General features: G+C 49.9%; 1 long non-coding RNA gene across 1 annotated transcript; it reads left to right on the top strand.

Annotated features, from left to right (window-relative positions):
• The first annotated feature begins 2,429 nt into the window (after positions 1 to 2,429).
• On the top strand, positions 2,430 to 14,995 carry LOC139080518 (uncharacterized). Its single transcript, XR_011535081.1, has 3 exons — positions 2,430 to 2,530; positions 5,109 to 8,589; positions 12,688 to 14,995. It is a non-coding gene; the product is annotated as an uncharacterized lncRNA (long non-coding RNA).
• Positions 14,996 to 16,718: the final 1,723 nt, after the last annotated feature.

Raw genomic sequence — 16,718 nt, forward strand, 5'->3', positions numbered from 1 at the left:
AACTTCTGCCCTGGGAAGGGCGAGACCATCCCATGTCTAGCCTGTCCTGTGTCTGGCCTGCTGGCCCCGGCCAGCCCCTCCGAGCAGAAACCTGATGGCAGGAGGACCCTGGAGACAGTCAGTCCCCAGCTGCCTCACGTCACTAAGGTCCTTTGGGCCCTGGCCGCCCAGCTCTGTCACTCTGACATCCTTCAAGCCTTGGGGCCTCCTGAGATATGGGCCCAGGCCATCCTGTCCCTGCTGGCCTTGGCCTGGCCTGAGTCCTAGGGCTGGGGACTAGCCTGGGGACAGACGCCCATCTCAGAGAGGGTCCCCATGGCCAGGGTGGGGATACGGGGGCACACGTTCTCTCAGAAAGTCAGGAAAAGGTGAGACTTTGGAGATAACCTGGAAGTCCAGGGGTTCAGATTTCGAACAGATAAAAGAGGAGACGTTCAGGGCCAAGGCGGGGGGAGCGGGGGAGGGGTTGGTGCACTCAAAGCCCACCTGCTCAGCCCCTCCCCTCCAGCAGTCCCTGCAGCCCTCCTGCAGGAGCCTGGGGCTCCTCAGATCCTCTCAGAAAGCCACCAGCCTGGTTTGTCACCAAGAATAGACCCAGAAAGGGCCAGTCATTGACCCAAGGCCACACAGCCCATTCTCTTTGTCCCACACCTGGAGAAGAAAGGAGGGGCATTGAGGGTGGAGGGGGTCGCAAAGGGCAGGCTGGACCAACAGTGGACAGAGCATTGTCCGGGAGGCAGGTCCGGCCCTGGCCCACCGTTCACTGGCTATGTGACCACAGGCAGCCACTTGACCCTCTGGGGCTCCTTTGGCCTCATCTGTAAACTGGGACTTACGTGCACTCCTGGTTCAGGAACTGGGCTTTACAATCCACCCCCCTGACCCCTCCCAGGTGGTCATCCCCACTCTGCAGATGAAGAAACTGAGGTGATGTTTATAAAGCATCCAGCACAGGCCAGGCCCCTGGTGGGCACTCAGGGCAGGTTAGTCTCCCTCCTGGTCCCTCACAGTCCGCCTCCTCCAGGAAGCCTTCCGAGATGGCTCTGGCTCCCAGGGAGTGTTGTGTCCTTTAAGCAGCCCCCACGGGCCCTGCCCCAGGATGCCCTCCCATTCCCCTTGTCACTCTGGCACATTTCAGAGGCATGGGAGGACCAGACCCTTGGCCACGGAGGATCAGGGAGCTGGCTTAAATGAAAATATCTGGACTCACGGTGGTACGACAGTTCTCAGCCACCCATGCCACAGCCAGTCAGCAGCCCCCAAGCTCCCCAGGCAGAGGTTCCAGCCGCCCCTTGAGAGAGCTCTTGGGCCGTCCAGCCTCTACCGCCCCGACCCCGGCACTTGGCTGGGCGGCCTTGGGGGGGTCCAGCGTCACCTGGGAGCAGGGCTTCAGCTTTCTCCCCACCCCGGCCTGGCCCTGCGGCTCGAGGAAGCCAGAGGGGCCACCAGAGGGGAGAGAAGGGGAGAAGGGGGCGGAGAAACAGACAGAAAGCAGCAGACTGGAAAACAGAGAGACAGAGACAAAGAAAGCCCAAAACGGAGAACAGAGGGAGAGAGTGAGAAAAGAAGAGACACAGAGACCGAGAGACAGAGCGAGGTGCAGAGAGAGAGACGGAGGCAGAGAGAGACGAACAAAAAGACAGAGGGAGGGACAGAAACAGGACGAAGGGACAGAGACACGGAGCAGGAGAGAGGCCCGTGGGCAAGGCAGAGGAGACCCGGCAGTGCCGCGAGTGCCCAGGCCGACAAGGCCCCTCTCAAGCTCCCGCTTCCCCCGGCTCTCCTCTTCCCCAAGCCTCCTGCTCCCTCACTTGGATACGAACTGCTCACCTACTTTGCTCCTGGCCTGTGTGCTGGGGACACAGCCCGCCTGTGCTTATCCCTACTACACAAATGAAGAAATTGAGGCTGGGAGCCATCAGGTGACTCAGCCAATTAAACTGGATCCACCACTGCTAGGGTTCAGGCGGGAGGTCATGGACAGGGAGACAGGGACCCAGAGAGGGCCAGTGACTGGCTCTGGGTCACACAGCCACCAGCCGCAGAGCCGAGGCTGGAAGCCAGCTCTACTGGCACCCTTCCTGGCTCCAAACAAAACAAAGTAAATCTCATTAAGTCTTGGCAAGGAGGCTCCAGGTCTTACCAGATGGGCTGGGGCCAACACCCTGAAAGCTGGTTACACCCCCTGCCACATCCTTCTTGCCTGCCCACCTGCCGCTGTCTTTCCCAGGAATGTCAGCTCTGGGCACCCTGAACTCGTCCTCTCTCCTGGGAACCAGGCCCCCGTTGGTGTCATCTCCACGTCCCTACTCCCTGCCCTCCAACCTGGCCTCCCATGGAGAGCTGACAAGAGGCAGGGTGGCAGTTCCCACACCCCTAACTTTTGCTGACATCACAAAGTGTGTCCTCAGGCTCCCCTCAAAGTGCTCAGTCCGCTGGAGGAAGGGAGAGAGGACACATGCCGAGCATCTGCTCTGAGCACTCACCAGGGCTCCCCGTGGGCTCTTGCTCCCCAGCAAGGCAGGTCCAGGTGAGCGAAGCAAGACTCACAGAGACACCAATGCCACCCAGGTCACACCAGCCATTCAGGACGGTCGGGACCCTAAGCCCGAGCTCCGGCCATTACCTGGGCTCCCCAGGCTGCCCATCCCTGTCCTGGTCCACAGCGTGAGCCACCCAGCCCTACACCCCCTCTCCTCTGCACACACACCCTGAACCCCAGGACACACCGGGCTGGGAAGAGGGGGACTCTCCCTGGCTGGGAGACCCCAGACAAGTCAGAGCCCCCCCTGGGATTTCCTGTCTGCATATGTCAGGAGGCAGGGGACAGTTCGATGGTCTCTGAGAGCCCATGGGCTTCCTTCTTCTGAACCTCACCTGCCCATGTGCCCTCTGGGGCCCAGGGTCCTTGATTCCACCCTCCTGTGACGCCACTTGGGTTAATCCCAGGATTCCCAGGCCTTCGGGAGACACCACCCACGGGTCCAGGCGGGGAGGGGCCATGGAGGCATGGCTATGGTGGTCTGCCTGGTGCCCCTGTTCCCGCCTCCTGACCCAGGAAGGCAGAGGGTGGGGATTGAGATCTCAGGGGCCGGTGCAGCCCGAGGCTGCTCATGGGTGTACCCTGCATCTCCACATTGCTGCCCCCGGCCCCGGTCTGCAGGCCGCCAGGCGCTGGGCCAGGACGGAGTCTGCGCCCTCATGGAGCTCCCAATTTGGGAGCCGGAGGAGTCTCAGGCAGATGCAGACATTGTAACGCAGCTCGTTATGAACAAGCGTAAAGAGAGGCCCCAAATTCCATGGGCTCCTGGTCTAGCCTGAGGTCAGGGGCCTTCCTGTAGGAGGTGACACTGGAGCCACGGACGAGGATGGAAGAGCCTCATGTGCCAGGATGGGGTTTCCAATCCTTGGGTCAAACATGCCTCTTGCTTCTCCGTCATTCCTCTGGGCTTCCCAACGCTGGCCCCATCCTTGGAACCTGCTCCCTGCCTGGGCAAGCTTCAGAGAACGCCAGAGCTGGTGGGGGCCACTTCCGAGGTCAGAGAACTGAGTTCCCTGAGGGGGGTTGGTTGGTATGTGGCAAGCCAGGAACGGCCCAGAGCTAGAGCCCAGGCTTCTCGCTGCCTGTCCAGCACCGTCTGCCTCGCCCTTCTCTGCTGACTGTTCCACTCCCAACATGCTGGGCCCCCGCCTGCCGAGGCCCCACCCTCCGTGCACGAACCAGCCGTGGACTTCTCTGAGGCCCGGGCCCCGCTTCCATGCCACGCCCATCCAACCTGGCGTCCACCTGGCCCTTTCGCTCTGAGTGTTGGCCTCTCTTCTCTGTCCTGCTCACAGCCTCCCGAGTCCCCTTCAGGCTTTGCAGCTCAAGGGGTGGGTGGCGGAGTCTGGCTTTGCCTGCCACAGTACACGCTGACCCCAGGACAGGTGTGGAGTTCTAAACTGGACGCCATTTGCAGAGCATGCACCAGGCCTGACCCCACCCTTTCTCCCCCGCAAAGGCTCACTGCCTCCTTTGCTGCATGACTGACCTCCAATGAGCGTCAAGGACCGGGTTCCAGGCTGAGAATTCAACTCTACCTTAGTGGGTACAGCTGTAACACCCAAAACCAGGGCAGAAACCAGGGGAGAGAGGTCAGCAGGTGAGCACACATTCAGTCAATGGGAAGCTTCTAGAAGCAATGCTCACTGCAAAGGATTTAAAGACCCAGCCCAGAAAACAAACATGGGAAACCATTCTTTTCACCCTACCTGGGTTCAGAAGAGATCCTCCTGGATAAAACTTCTGTAAAGAAACTCATGTTAGCTTGGTGAGAGCTCGGTCCCTCAACAATCGCCTTTCTTTCTTTCTTATTCTAAATGTCTGTCTCCTCCCCAAGAGGTGAGCACCTCTGAGGGCAGGGGCCACATCGTATGCACGTGGGTACCCAGCACCCAGCACAGACAGAGCCTGGCCCATTCGTTACTGATGCTCCTGGAATGGGCTGACGACTAGATGAGTTAAATTTCCAGGTAGAGCAGAAGATCCTCATAATCGGTGTATCTGACTGACAAATAAAAATGGCAAGCAATAGGATATATTGGAGTATATGAGGAAGCCATTTGGTATAAACCTAATTCGGTCCGACTTTGTTTTTTCCAAAAGGGCCTGACTGTGGCCATTGAGCACGCATTGCATATCTGCTTTAAAACATTTACTATGGCAAGAACAAATGGCCTTAAGATAAAGGTACAACTTCCCCCCACATTGGCATTTCCTTAGGGATAAGCATCTTTCCTTAGGCTAGGAACTGATCGCTGCACTCACCTTTGACCACCCAGCTCACCTGTGACCACCCAGCTCGAGACAGCAGACCTGCCACCCTGCTGTGTTCACTGAGACAGCAGGCCTACCTGCTGTGTCCTTCAATTGCTGTGCCAACAGAGCAGTCTCGCGACTATTGTAAAAGGGACATTTGAATCATATGTGAAACATCCTGTTTGGGGGTATAGAACCACTCTGTGCACCCCACTTCTTCGGTGCCCTTTCTTCCTTTGAGAAGAAAGGCCCCGGGCCATGGTCCTCAGATTTTAGCTCAGAATAAACTCTCCCAAATTTTCATTTATAGATTGGTTATGGATTATTTTCATCGACATGACAAAGGACTCACCTCCAGAATATATAAGGAACGCCTGCAGATCAACATGAAAAAGACAAGCCACCAGCCACGTGTAGTACAAGGGACTCAAAATTCACAGCCGCAGACATTAAGTGGAGCCTTCGAGGAGATTCCAGATTCTGTGCTCACAACTAGGTTCCCCTGGCCTCTGCCCTCACTCCTCGCCAAGTTCTGTATCCGCTGTGCCTTTACTCAGGGGTAAATTTTGCAGAGTCTCCTGTCCCCTGCTCTTGGTAGGAGGGGCCGGGCTGCAGAGCCAAAGAAGAATGCCAAGAAGGACGGAGGATGAATGACACCAGAAGAAAAGAGAAGAGGCAGGAAGTCTTCCCAGACAGGCCCCAGACTCGCCCCCGGGGTCCGGGCTCCATGCTAACAGTGGCGTGGGCCTGGGGAGTTCCCTCCACCCTCCGATGGGAGAGGAAGCTCCCTAAAAGCACAACCTGGAACTCCCCAAGAAGTAGCCAGGCAGAGGGGAAGGTGCACTGGGCCAGGAGTCAGGAGCCCCGGGTGCCAGTCCTAACACCCGGCAGACTGGTTGGGTGACCTTGGGCATCCTCTCTGTGACCTTGGTCTTTACAGCAGTACCAGGAGAGCACTGGGTAGCTGATCCTCAGGGAGCTGTCCAGCTCTGACTCAGGGAGACTAGGCCGGGTCCACCCCTCCTGCTCCCTCGCCCCTCACCTTCCCCCAACAGCATCTCAGTGCCCCCAGCCCCTGGGACTCCCCCAGCCAGTAACCCACAGTGAGACCAGTCAGGGCCTGGCTGAGTCTGAGAGCCAACCAGCCGCGGTGCAGGCCTGAATCACCCAGCCCGACCATGGCTGTGTGCCCTGGGAGCTCACGGTGCCAGAGCCGCCTAGAAGGGCGGGCGCTTCGTTCCGAGCCACTGCTTTGTTTTAATACTTGATTCCTGCTCCACTTCCCCTGAGTCCACGTGTGCGCCCCTTTTTCCCAGCTCTGGTCCCCAAGGGCCAGGCGCACACACAGCAGCCACCCACTACGCAGGCCTCCTGGGTGCTGGCTGTGGTGGAGAAAGATGGAGAAGGAACAGTCTGAAGGGGCTGGCACAGCCTGCAAACCTTCCGATCTAATGGGAGAGGCACAGCCCCTGTCCTGGGGGAATCTCCAGGTGATGGAGGAGCCCTCAGGAGACCGCTGTGAGGGTCGCTCTTAAACCGCACACTGGGGCCGGCCCGGTGGCATAGCGGTTAAGTTTGTATGCAGCCTGAGGATCATGGGTTCAGATCCCCGGGGTGGACCTACATACTGCTTATTAAGCCATGCTGTGGCAGGCGTCCCACATACAAAGCAGAGGAAGATGGGCACGGATGTTAGCTCAGGGCCAATCTTCCTCAAAAAGAAAAACAAAAAAACAAAACCGCACACTTGCTCACTCTGGCAAAGAGCTTCTACACGCTCTCTGCCTTGGGCCAACTCCCTCCAGGAGCAAAACCAGCCAGGGGCTGGCCTCCCTGCTTGACAGATGGGGAAACTGAGTCCCAGAAGGAGGCATGGCAGGGCCTTTTACAGAAGGGACCAATGAGACCCAGAGAAGGGCAGTGACCTGCCCAAGGTCACACAGCACATCAGCAGTAGGGCTTGGATCTGCCACTGGCCCCCTGTCCCCTGGCCAGGGCTCTCGCTGGCACTGGGGCAGGTGGAGCAGCTCTTCCCATCAAGCGGTCCCGGTGCAGACAGCTCAGGATGTCAGAAAGGTCTTCTGCCTTTGGGGTATTCAGGGATTTGCACTGGGGCTGGACCCCCCACTCCTGGCTCTCTGTCCCGCCCCACGCATCCCGGGAGGAGGCCGACCCGGGTTCCAGCTGTGGTAGAAATTTGTCAAGATGGGGGTCAGGGGGCATGGAAGGTCACAGCACCCCTCCATCCCACCCCCGCCCTAGCCACCACCAGGCTCCCTGAAGCAGGGACACGGCCCTGCTGAGACAGCTGGGGCAGGAGAGGGACTTAGTTCTTATTGAGCCCCTGCCAGGTGCTGGCCCAGAGCAGAGCGCTTGCACGTTCCCTCCTGCGGGTCTCACGGCCGTCCCGAGAGCAGGAGCCTTTAAGAGAGGAAACGGAGGTCCAAAGATGTGGAGGTACCTCGTCCCAGCTCAGGCAGCACCCACGAGGGGAGCTGGGGTGCCAGCCCAGCTCTGTCTGCTTCCGGAGCCCACACTTTATTTCTCCGCTGAACCCGCGGCCTCTGGAGAGCCCCAGGGCACGCTCACCTCCTCTGGGCGTGCCCAGCGCATCCCGTCAACCTCACCCCACTGACCTGGTCCTGCAGGGGCTGGGCTCTCCCCCGGCTCACAGCTGGCCTTGCCGCCCTCACCCCCGCAGCTGCAGCCCTGGCTGTGGAGCTCCCTGAGCTCCCCGAGGAGGAGCAATGGGGCAGGCAGAGCCAGACCTGGCCTTGGGCATGCGCTCAGCCAGTGGATCCTCAGGCCAGTGGAGGGCTGCACGAGGGCCCCAGGGGCTCAGCTCAAGAGGGTTCATGGGCCAAACTCAAGTTTGCACAGCCCCAAAGCTGAGACAGGAGTCCAGAGGCTTGGATTCCAGCTGAACTCTGCCACGTCCTGCTGTGTGACCTTGGGCATGTTGCTGGCCCTCTCTGAACCTCAGTTGCAAGAAACTGGTCACTGACATTCTGTGATGCATGAGTCTACACATGCCTGGTTAGGTTTAAAGGCTCAGGCAGAACCATGGCTCAGTAATGGTCCCAGAAAGACAGCCAGGCCAGGAGCAAGTATGAGCTCCGCGGCTGCCGCTCTCTGGTGGCACTCTGCTGATGTCATCCCTCACTAGCTGCAGCATCAGCAGCTCTCGCAGGGTGGAGGATGGCCGGTGGGGCCTCACTGGCAGGAGGACATGGCAGGTTTCCATTTCCTGTGCTGGCCGCCCGCCCTGCAGAGCGCATGGTGAGCATCTCTTCCCGCCTCCACATTCAGTGATGTCACGCTGGTAGCTTGAAACCGGCCGTGGCGGGAAAACTTACACGATGGAAACTGGTAAACGCTACAAACAAGGGCGTTCTGCTTGTGCGCGCGTTGTGTTTGGAAAGTCAATTGTTAAGCGTTTACCAGTCCACCACTGGTTGTACGGATAAGCTATACTTTACCGGAAATTTGTCCATTTCATCTAAGTTTTCACGTTTGTTGGCATATATTTGCGTTTTATTTAAAGTTAATTTTAGCAACTAAACAAAAATAGATAAACTGGACTTCATCAAAATTAAAACTTCTGTGCTTCCAGGGACAAGAGGAAGAAAGTGAAAAGACAACCCACAGAATGGGAGAAAATATTTGCAAATCATATATCCGATAAGGGCCTAATATTCAGAATATGTGAATAACTCTTACAACTCAACATTAAAACGACAACCCAATTACAAAATGGACAGAGGTTTTGAACAGACATTTCTCCAAAGAAGGTACATGAACGGTCAATAAGCACACGGAAAGATGCCTGACATTGTTAGTCATCAGGGAAATGCAAACCCAAACCACAATGAGGTACCACTTCATGCCCATTAGGATGGCTACTATCAAAGAGTAGGTAACGAGGGGCCGGCCGGGTGGCACAGTGGTTAAGTTCGCAGGCTCTGCTTCCGCAGCCTAGGGTTCAGATCCCAGGTGCAGACATGGCACCACTTATCAAGCCATGCTGTGGTAGGCATCCCACAAATAAAGTAGAGGAAGATGGGCATGGATGTGAGCTCAGGGCCAGTCTTCCTCAGCAAAAAAAGAGGAGGATTGGCAGCAGATGTTAATTCAGGGCTAAGCTTCCTCACACACACAAAAAAAGCAGATAATGACAAGTGCTGGTAGGATATGGGGGAATTGGAGCCCTCAGACATTGCTCGTGCGGATGTAAAATGGTGTCGCTCCTTGGGAAATCAGCACGGTGCAGCCGCGTGGTGACATGACAGTTCTACCTCTGGTAGGAGGAGAGCGAGACAGGAGGAGGTGTGGGAGGAAGGGACCACGCTCCTGGGGGCTTCCTTGGGAGGGGAAGCGGGCCCCTCTCTGAGCTGCTGCCTGTTGGCAAGTATGAGCATGAAGCTCCCAGAGACACAAAGTTGGCTCCCCAAAAAGATCGTGCTTGACCCCGGTCTTTGAAGGCCAGTTGATCCAAAATGGTACCCGTCCGCTTCAGGCACCCAGCTGGCTTCCTTTTGTTTCCTGTTGTACATCTTCATACTCATACTGTCTTGTCTCATTAAATCCCGTTATTTCTGCCTTTCTCTTTTTCCCCCGTGAATCTTGTCCAAAGTTTAACAATTTAGTTCATCTTTCCCAAGAACCAAATTTGACTTTTTTAAAATCCTATTTTTTTCACCAACTCCCACTTTTATATTATCTTTCCTTTCTTTGGGTTAATCTTGTTACTCTTCCAACTTCTCTAGTTGGGTGCTTCATTCTCTCATTTTCTACCTTTCTTATTTTCTACCGTAAACATTGAAGACTATGCGTTTTGTTCTAAGAACCATTTTAGCTGAGTCCAAGAGTTTTCACGTGTTGTCTTTCTATTATCATTCAGTTCATCATTTCCACCGCAATATCCCTTTGACTGGTGAGTTATTTAAAAGACGGTTTTTAAGTTTCCAAACCAATGGGTTTTTCCTGTTATCCTTACTGAGTTCTAAGTTAATTGCATTAGAGTCAGAGGATGTGGTCGGGGTGATACAATTTATTTCGATTTTGTTGAGACTTGCTTTACAGACAGTATCCACACGCCAGCTTCCATCTCTGTTCCCTGGGCTTGAGAAGAATGTATGCTGGATACACGACTGATGCACGTTTATGTTGACTGCGGCAGCTTGTCATTTGTGCTGGTCAAATCTTCCACTGACTAACATTTGTCTGCTTTATCAGTTTGTGAGACATGTTAAAATCTCCCACTTTAATAGTAGATTTGTCCAATTCTTGGGGTTCAGTCCGCTTTAGTTTCGTATATTTTTATATCAGGGTGATGCCAGCTTCATAAAATGAATTGGGAAACAACTTCTCTTCTGGTTTATGGAAGGGATTCTGTAGAACTGGAGAATTCTTTGAACATTTGGTAGGATCCTCCAGTGAAAGCATTTGGGCCGGGAGATTTCTTTTTCAGGAATTTTTAAGTCATGAATTCAATTTCTTTAAAAGTCAAAGAGCTATTTCAAATTACCTGTTTTATATTGGGTGAATTTTGGTTGGTTGTGTTTTTTCAAGAAAGTGGTCCATTTCATCTAAGTTGTCAGACTTATGTGTGTAGAGGTGTTTGTAATATTCCTTTATTATTATTTTGATGTCTGCAGGGTCTATGGCAATATCTCTGGTTTCATTCCTGATATGGATAATTTATGACTTCTCTCCTTTTTCTTTGTCAGTCTTACTAGACATTTGTCAACTTTAGAGATCTTTTCAAAGAACTAGCTTTTTGTTTCGTTGATTTTGTTTCATTGACTTTGTTTTCATTTTTGCTTTTTTCATTTCATTTTTTGTTTCATTTTCTCTATTCTTCCATTTTCAATTGTATTGATTTCTGCTCTTCATCGTTTTCTTCCTTCTGCTTGCTTTGAGTTTCTTTTGCTCTTCTTTCTCTAATTTCTTAAAGTTGGTGCTTAGAGTATTGATTTGAGACTTCTCCTCTTTTCTAATGTAAGCATAGTGTTCTAGATTTCCCCACAACACTGCTGTCACTGTGCCCCATAAGTTTTGATATGATGTATTTTCATTTTCATTCAGCCCAATGCATTTTTTTTTTATTTCCCTTGAGACTTCCTCTTTGCCCCATGTATCAATTACAAGTGTGTTGTTTAGTTTCCAAGTGTTTGGAGATTTCCCTGTTATCTTTCTGTTGATTTTCGTTTTAATTCCATTGTGATCAGGGAGCACACTCTGTATGATTTCAATTCTTTTAAATTTTTTGAGATTTGTTTTATGACCCAGGATATGGTCTATCTTGGTATATGTCCGTAGGTCCTTGAAAAGAATGTGCATTCTGCTGCTATGGGGTAGGGTGTTCTATAAATGTTAATTAGATCTTTTTGGTTGATGGTGTTGAGTTCCTCTATAACTTTGCTGATTTCTCTCACTAGTCTATCAATTGTTCAAAAAGTGTTAAAATCTCCAGCTATAATTGTAGATGTGTCTATTTCTCTTTTCAGTTCTATCAGTTTTTGCTACATATATTTTGTAGCTCTGTTGTTTGGTGCATACACATTTATGATTTCTAAGTCTTCTTAGTGAATTGGCTCTTTTATCCATTATGTAATGCCCCTCTCTGTCTCTGGTGATTTCTTTGCTTTGAAGTCAACGTCATCTGACGTTAACATAGGCATTCCTGCTTTCTTTTGATTAATGTTGGCATGGTATATTTCTCCATACTTTTATTTTCAACTTACTTGTATCATTATATTTGAAGTGAGTTGCTTGTAGACAGCATATAGCTAGGTCATATTTTTTTTAACCACTCTGCCAATCTCTGTCTTTTAACTGGTTTATATAGACCATTTACGTTTAATGTAATTATTGATCTGTTAGGGCTTAGGTCTGCCATTTCATTTTGTTTTTCTGTTTTCTTTTTCCTATCTTCATGTGGGTTCCTTGAACATTTTTTAGAATTCCATTTTGGTTTCTCTATAGTGTTTTTGAGTGTATCTCCTTGTATGACTTTTTTCAATGGCTGCTGCAGGTATTACATAACTTATCACAATCTACTCATATCATCATTTTACCAGTTCAAGTGAACTATAGAACTCTAACTTCCTTTTACATCATTTTATCCTCCCAATTTATAATATAAGTCCTAAATACTTTATCTACATACATTGCAAATCACATCAGACAGTTTTATAATTTTTGATATCCCTGGTTATCAACCATTAACCATCAAAAACAATTTAGGAAATTCAAGAAGAGAAAGAAAATCTATTGTACTTACCATAATTTTGCTCTTCCTATTGTTTTTTCTTCTTTCCTAACATTCCAAAATTCCTTCTTTTATCATTTCTTTTCTGTTTAGATAAGGTCTTTAGGATAGGTCTGCTGGTGACCAATTCTCTTAGTTTTCCCTCATCTGAGAGTGTCTTTATTTCTTCCTCATTCCTGAAAGATATTTTTGCTAAATATAGAATTCTGGTTCACAGTTCTTTTCTTTCAGGAGAATGTGCCACATGGCTTCCACAGCTTCAGATGACAACTCTGCTTTCACTCTAATTGTTTTCTTCATGGGGAAGATGTCATTTTTCTCTCACTATTTTCAAAATTATTTTCGCCTTCATTTTTGAGAAGTTTGGCTATGATGTGTCCTGGCATAGATTTTTTTTATCCTGTTTGGGGTCCACAGAACTCTTAAATCTGTAGGTTTGTGTCTTTTGCCAAATTGGGGAAATTTTTCCATTATTTCTTGAGTACTTTTTCAGCTCCACCATCTTCCCCCTCTCTTTCTGAGATTCCAACAACTGAATGTTAGACCTCTTATTAAACCCTACAGGTCTCTGAAATTCTGTTCACTTTTTTCAGTCTATTTTCTCTCTTTTGTTCAGCCAGGGAGGGAGGAGAAGAACCGGGAAAGAATGGGGACATCCAGGAAGAGACAGCGTCTCAAGAAGGGGCCTGACCCGCTGTGTGAAATGCTGTGAGAAGCCTAAGAAAAGGACTGAAGGTCGACCCTAACCGGGCCTCCCAACCTTTTCCAGATGATGGCACGAGTAGAAAACACCTATATTGATGTGTTCCCCAGGGAAACACACCAGGCTGCTCAAGGATGAAGGTGACCAACTTACCTCTGGCCACCCCAGGCCCCACCCAATGCCCCCAAGAGCGGAGAGAACGCACATCTGGGCGTCTTTCTCAGGGGACCCCGGTTGGAAAGCTCTGGACGACTGGGCTTAGCAACGTGGAGGTCGTTGGTACCCTTGACCGGAGCTGGGACGGTGGGTCACGGGGACAGGCGCCTCACGGGAGCACGGTGGGGAGGGAAGAGAGGTGAGGCTTGGAGACCTTGCGAGCTGAGATGGAAGTGGAGCATTGGGCAGTGGCTAGAAGCGTTTGCATTTACTTCCGCCATCCTACTTTGTATGTTCTCTTATCTCAATTTTGTATCTTTCTATTTTTCTCCTTTTTTCTTTTCTCTTGGATTGAGTTTTCTCCTCAGTCTATTTTCCCCTTCTGTTTTTTTGGCAAACATTTTCTACAAAGCGCCCAGTAGTAACTACTTTAGGCTTGGCCAGCTATACTGTCTCTGTAGCGATTGCTCACCTCTGCTGTGGCAGCAGGAAACCCGCCAGAGACGATAATACATAAAAAAATGGGTGTGGCTGTGTTCCAATAAAACTTTATTTATAAAAACAGACACTGGGCCTAATTTGGCCCGAGGGCCATAGTTTGCAGACCTCTCTGTCCCCAAGCATTATGTCTATAAATAACCACATTTACTCTCCTCCAAAATAATGCCGCAGCCTCAGGAAATTTTAAGTCTGATTACCCCTTCTTGACTTAACGTGCTCCCGTTGCCTGGTATTTTCACTCTTTCAAGCCCTCAAAAAAGACATCACTACCACTAATTACAGATTTGGTGTTTAATTGGACTCAGCCACGTGTTTGGCGTGTTCATTACTCACCATTTCATCTGTGTCTCAGACTTTCTTTCTAAGATCATCTTTCTTTTCAAAGCACATCCTTTATGATTTCCTCTAATGTGTCTCATTTGGAACGCAAGTGTCAGGTTTTCTTGCTCTGAAACTGCCTTAAACTCCCCCTCACTCCTGAAAGGTGGTTTTGCTGAGTCTCCAGTTTGGTCATTAGCGATTTTCTCAGCACGTGGACGGTATCGTTCTCCCGCCTCTGGCTTCCGCTGTCTCCGAGGAAAGTCAGCCATCAGACTAACTGTTGCTCCTTTGTAGGTGTTCTGACTTTTCTAGCTGCTTTTAGGGTCTTCTCTTTATCCTTGATATTCTGAACTTTCAACATAATTGTCAAGATAGATACTTCTTTTTATTTTTTCTGCTTGGGTTTCTGAATTTGAGAATCCATCGCTCATTAATTCTGGAAAATTCTCAGCGTTTATCCCTTTGAAAAATGTTTCTCCTTTATTCTCCCATTGACCCTTTCTAGAATTCTGAATCAATTTCTTTCTTTTTTGTTTTTTTTGAGGAAGATTAGCCCTGAGCTAACTACTGCCAATCCTCCTCTTTTTGCCGAGGAAGACTGGCCCTGAGCTCACATCCGTGCCCATCTTCCTCTACTTTATACGTGGGACGCCTGCCACAGCATGGCTTTTGCCAAGCAGTGCCATGTCCGCACCCGGGATCTGAACTGGTGAACCCCAGGCCACCGAGAATCAGAACGTGCGCACTTAACCGCTGTGCCACTGGGCCAGGCCCTGAATCAATTTCTTGTAGACTTTTTCACGTTATCCTTCACATCTCTGAACCTCCCTTTCATAATTTCCATCTTTGTCTTTCTGTGCTACAATCTCAGTATTTATTCAGTAATCTGATTCACTAATCCTCTTTTCAGCTATTGTATTTTCTATTTAAATTTTATATATTTCATCTCTAGAAGCTCAATTTAAGATTTTTCAAACTGCCTTTTTAAAATGAACTTTACTGGGGGCCGGCCCCGTGGCTGAATGGTTAAGTTCACGTGCTCTGCATTGGCGGCCCAGGGTTTCACTGGTTTGAATCCTGGCACGGACATGGCACAGCTCATCAGGCCACGTTGAGGCAGCGTCCCACATGCCACAGCTAGAAGGACCCAGAACTAAAAATACACAACTATGTACCGGGGGGCTTTGGGAGAAAAAGGAAAAATAAAAAAAAAATCTTCAATAAAATGAACTTGACTGAAGTACAATTTACTGAGGTATTGTTATATCATTTATAACACGCATACAATAAATGCATCTATCCTAAGTGTAACGTTTGGTGAGTTGTGACCCACGTCTGATTACTTGTGTAACCACCACCACAATCAAGATGTAAAACGTTTCCATTCTCTCAAAAAAGTTCCCTTGTGTCCTTTCGCATCAACCCCACCTCCATCTGGGCCCCAAGTAACTGCTCATCTCCATTCTGTCACTATAGCTTAGTTCTACCGGTTCAAAGAGTTCATAAACATTAAATCATACAGTTTGTGCTCTTTTGCATATAGCTTCTCTCTCTCCACGTACTGATTTGAGATTAATTCAAGCAGTTGGAACTATCTGCAGCTCATTCGTTTTTATCGCTAAGTGGTACCCCGTTACACACCACAATTTGTTTCCCCACCCACCTGCTGATGGACATTTGTGTTATTTCCAGTTTGAGGCTGTAAGAAACTTTTATGAACATTCATGTACTCATCTTTTCCAGGACATATGTTTCCATTTCTCTTTGGCAAATACCTAGGTGTGGAATTTCTGGCTCATACGGTAAATATCTGTTTAATTTTATAAGCAACTGTGCCTGGTCCTTTTTAATGCGTTCCATGTTCACACTTTCAATACTTTCTTTTATTTGTTTAAATTATTTAGCACCCTTATTTCTTAATATGAATATTCTAATTCCAATACCTGAAGTATTTGCAGGTCTGATTCTGCTGCTTCTTGTTTCTACTAAAACTTGTTCAGGGGGCGGGCCTGGTGACATAGTGGTTAAGTTCATGTGCTCCACTTTGGTGGCCCGGGGTGCGCAGGTTTGGATCCTGGCGCCGACCCACACACAACTCATCAAGCCACACCATGGCAGCGTCCCACATACAAAATAGAGGAAGATTGGTGCAGATGCTAGCTCAGGGCCAGTCTTCCTCACCAAAAATAATAATAACAATATAAATAAATAAAATAAAAACTTGTTCATAGAATCTCGGTTCTTGGGTGTTTTTTTAATTTTTCACTGTAAGCTCGTGATTACAGGACTCCAATTGTGGGGATTATCTAAGGCTTTGATTGACATGTTTTCCTCCAGAAAGGACTTTAGTTTGTTTTGTGCTAACACCTGGGAGCATTACTCACCAGGAACTACTTTAAACTAAATTCTCAGCTCGAAGTTTCTGGACCAAGCAAGACGTAGGAATCCGGGCTCTGAACTCCCCCGGGGGGCTGGCTCAGGGAAGCGTTTATCTCCCCTTCCATCCTGAGTCAAAGCCAAGTGCAAACACTTTTTTTGCCATCTCCTTTTGGAAGACAGACCCTTTTCAAGTGTACCCTTTCTCTAAAGGGGAGAGGGGACCTGATGGGGATTTCGGATCCCACTTTCTGCCTGGCCAGGTCCTGGGTTACGTCTGCCGTCTCACACACACCTGTTCAAAGCACGGCTCCCCACTGCTGGCCAGGGCGGGGGAGGCCAAACGGTGCGGCCACTTTGGAAAACAGTTTGGCAGTTTCTTACGACGTCAAGCACGTACTTGCCACGCGACCCAGCCATCTCATTCAGACTATTTACCGCAGTGAAACGAAAACTTACACTCACACCCTAACCCGGCCGTGAGTGTTTATAACAGCTTTACTCATAATCGCTAGACACGGCAAACACCCCAATCGTCCTTTCAGAAGTAAACAGATAACCAGACTGCGGTAAACCCACACACCAACGTC

This window comes from Equus przewalskii, chromosome 2, assembly GCF_037783145.1.
Source record: "Equus przewalskii isolate Varuska chromosome 2, EquPr2, whole genome shotgun sequence".
Classification (NCBI taxonomy): domain Eukaryota; kingdom Metazoa; phylum Chordata; class Mammalia; order Perissodactyla; family Equidae; genus Equus; species Equus przewalskii.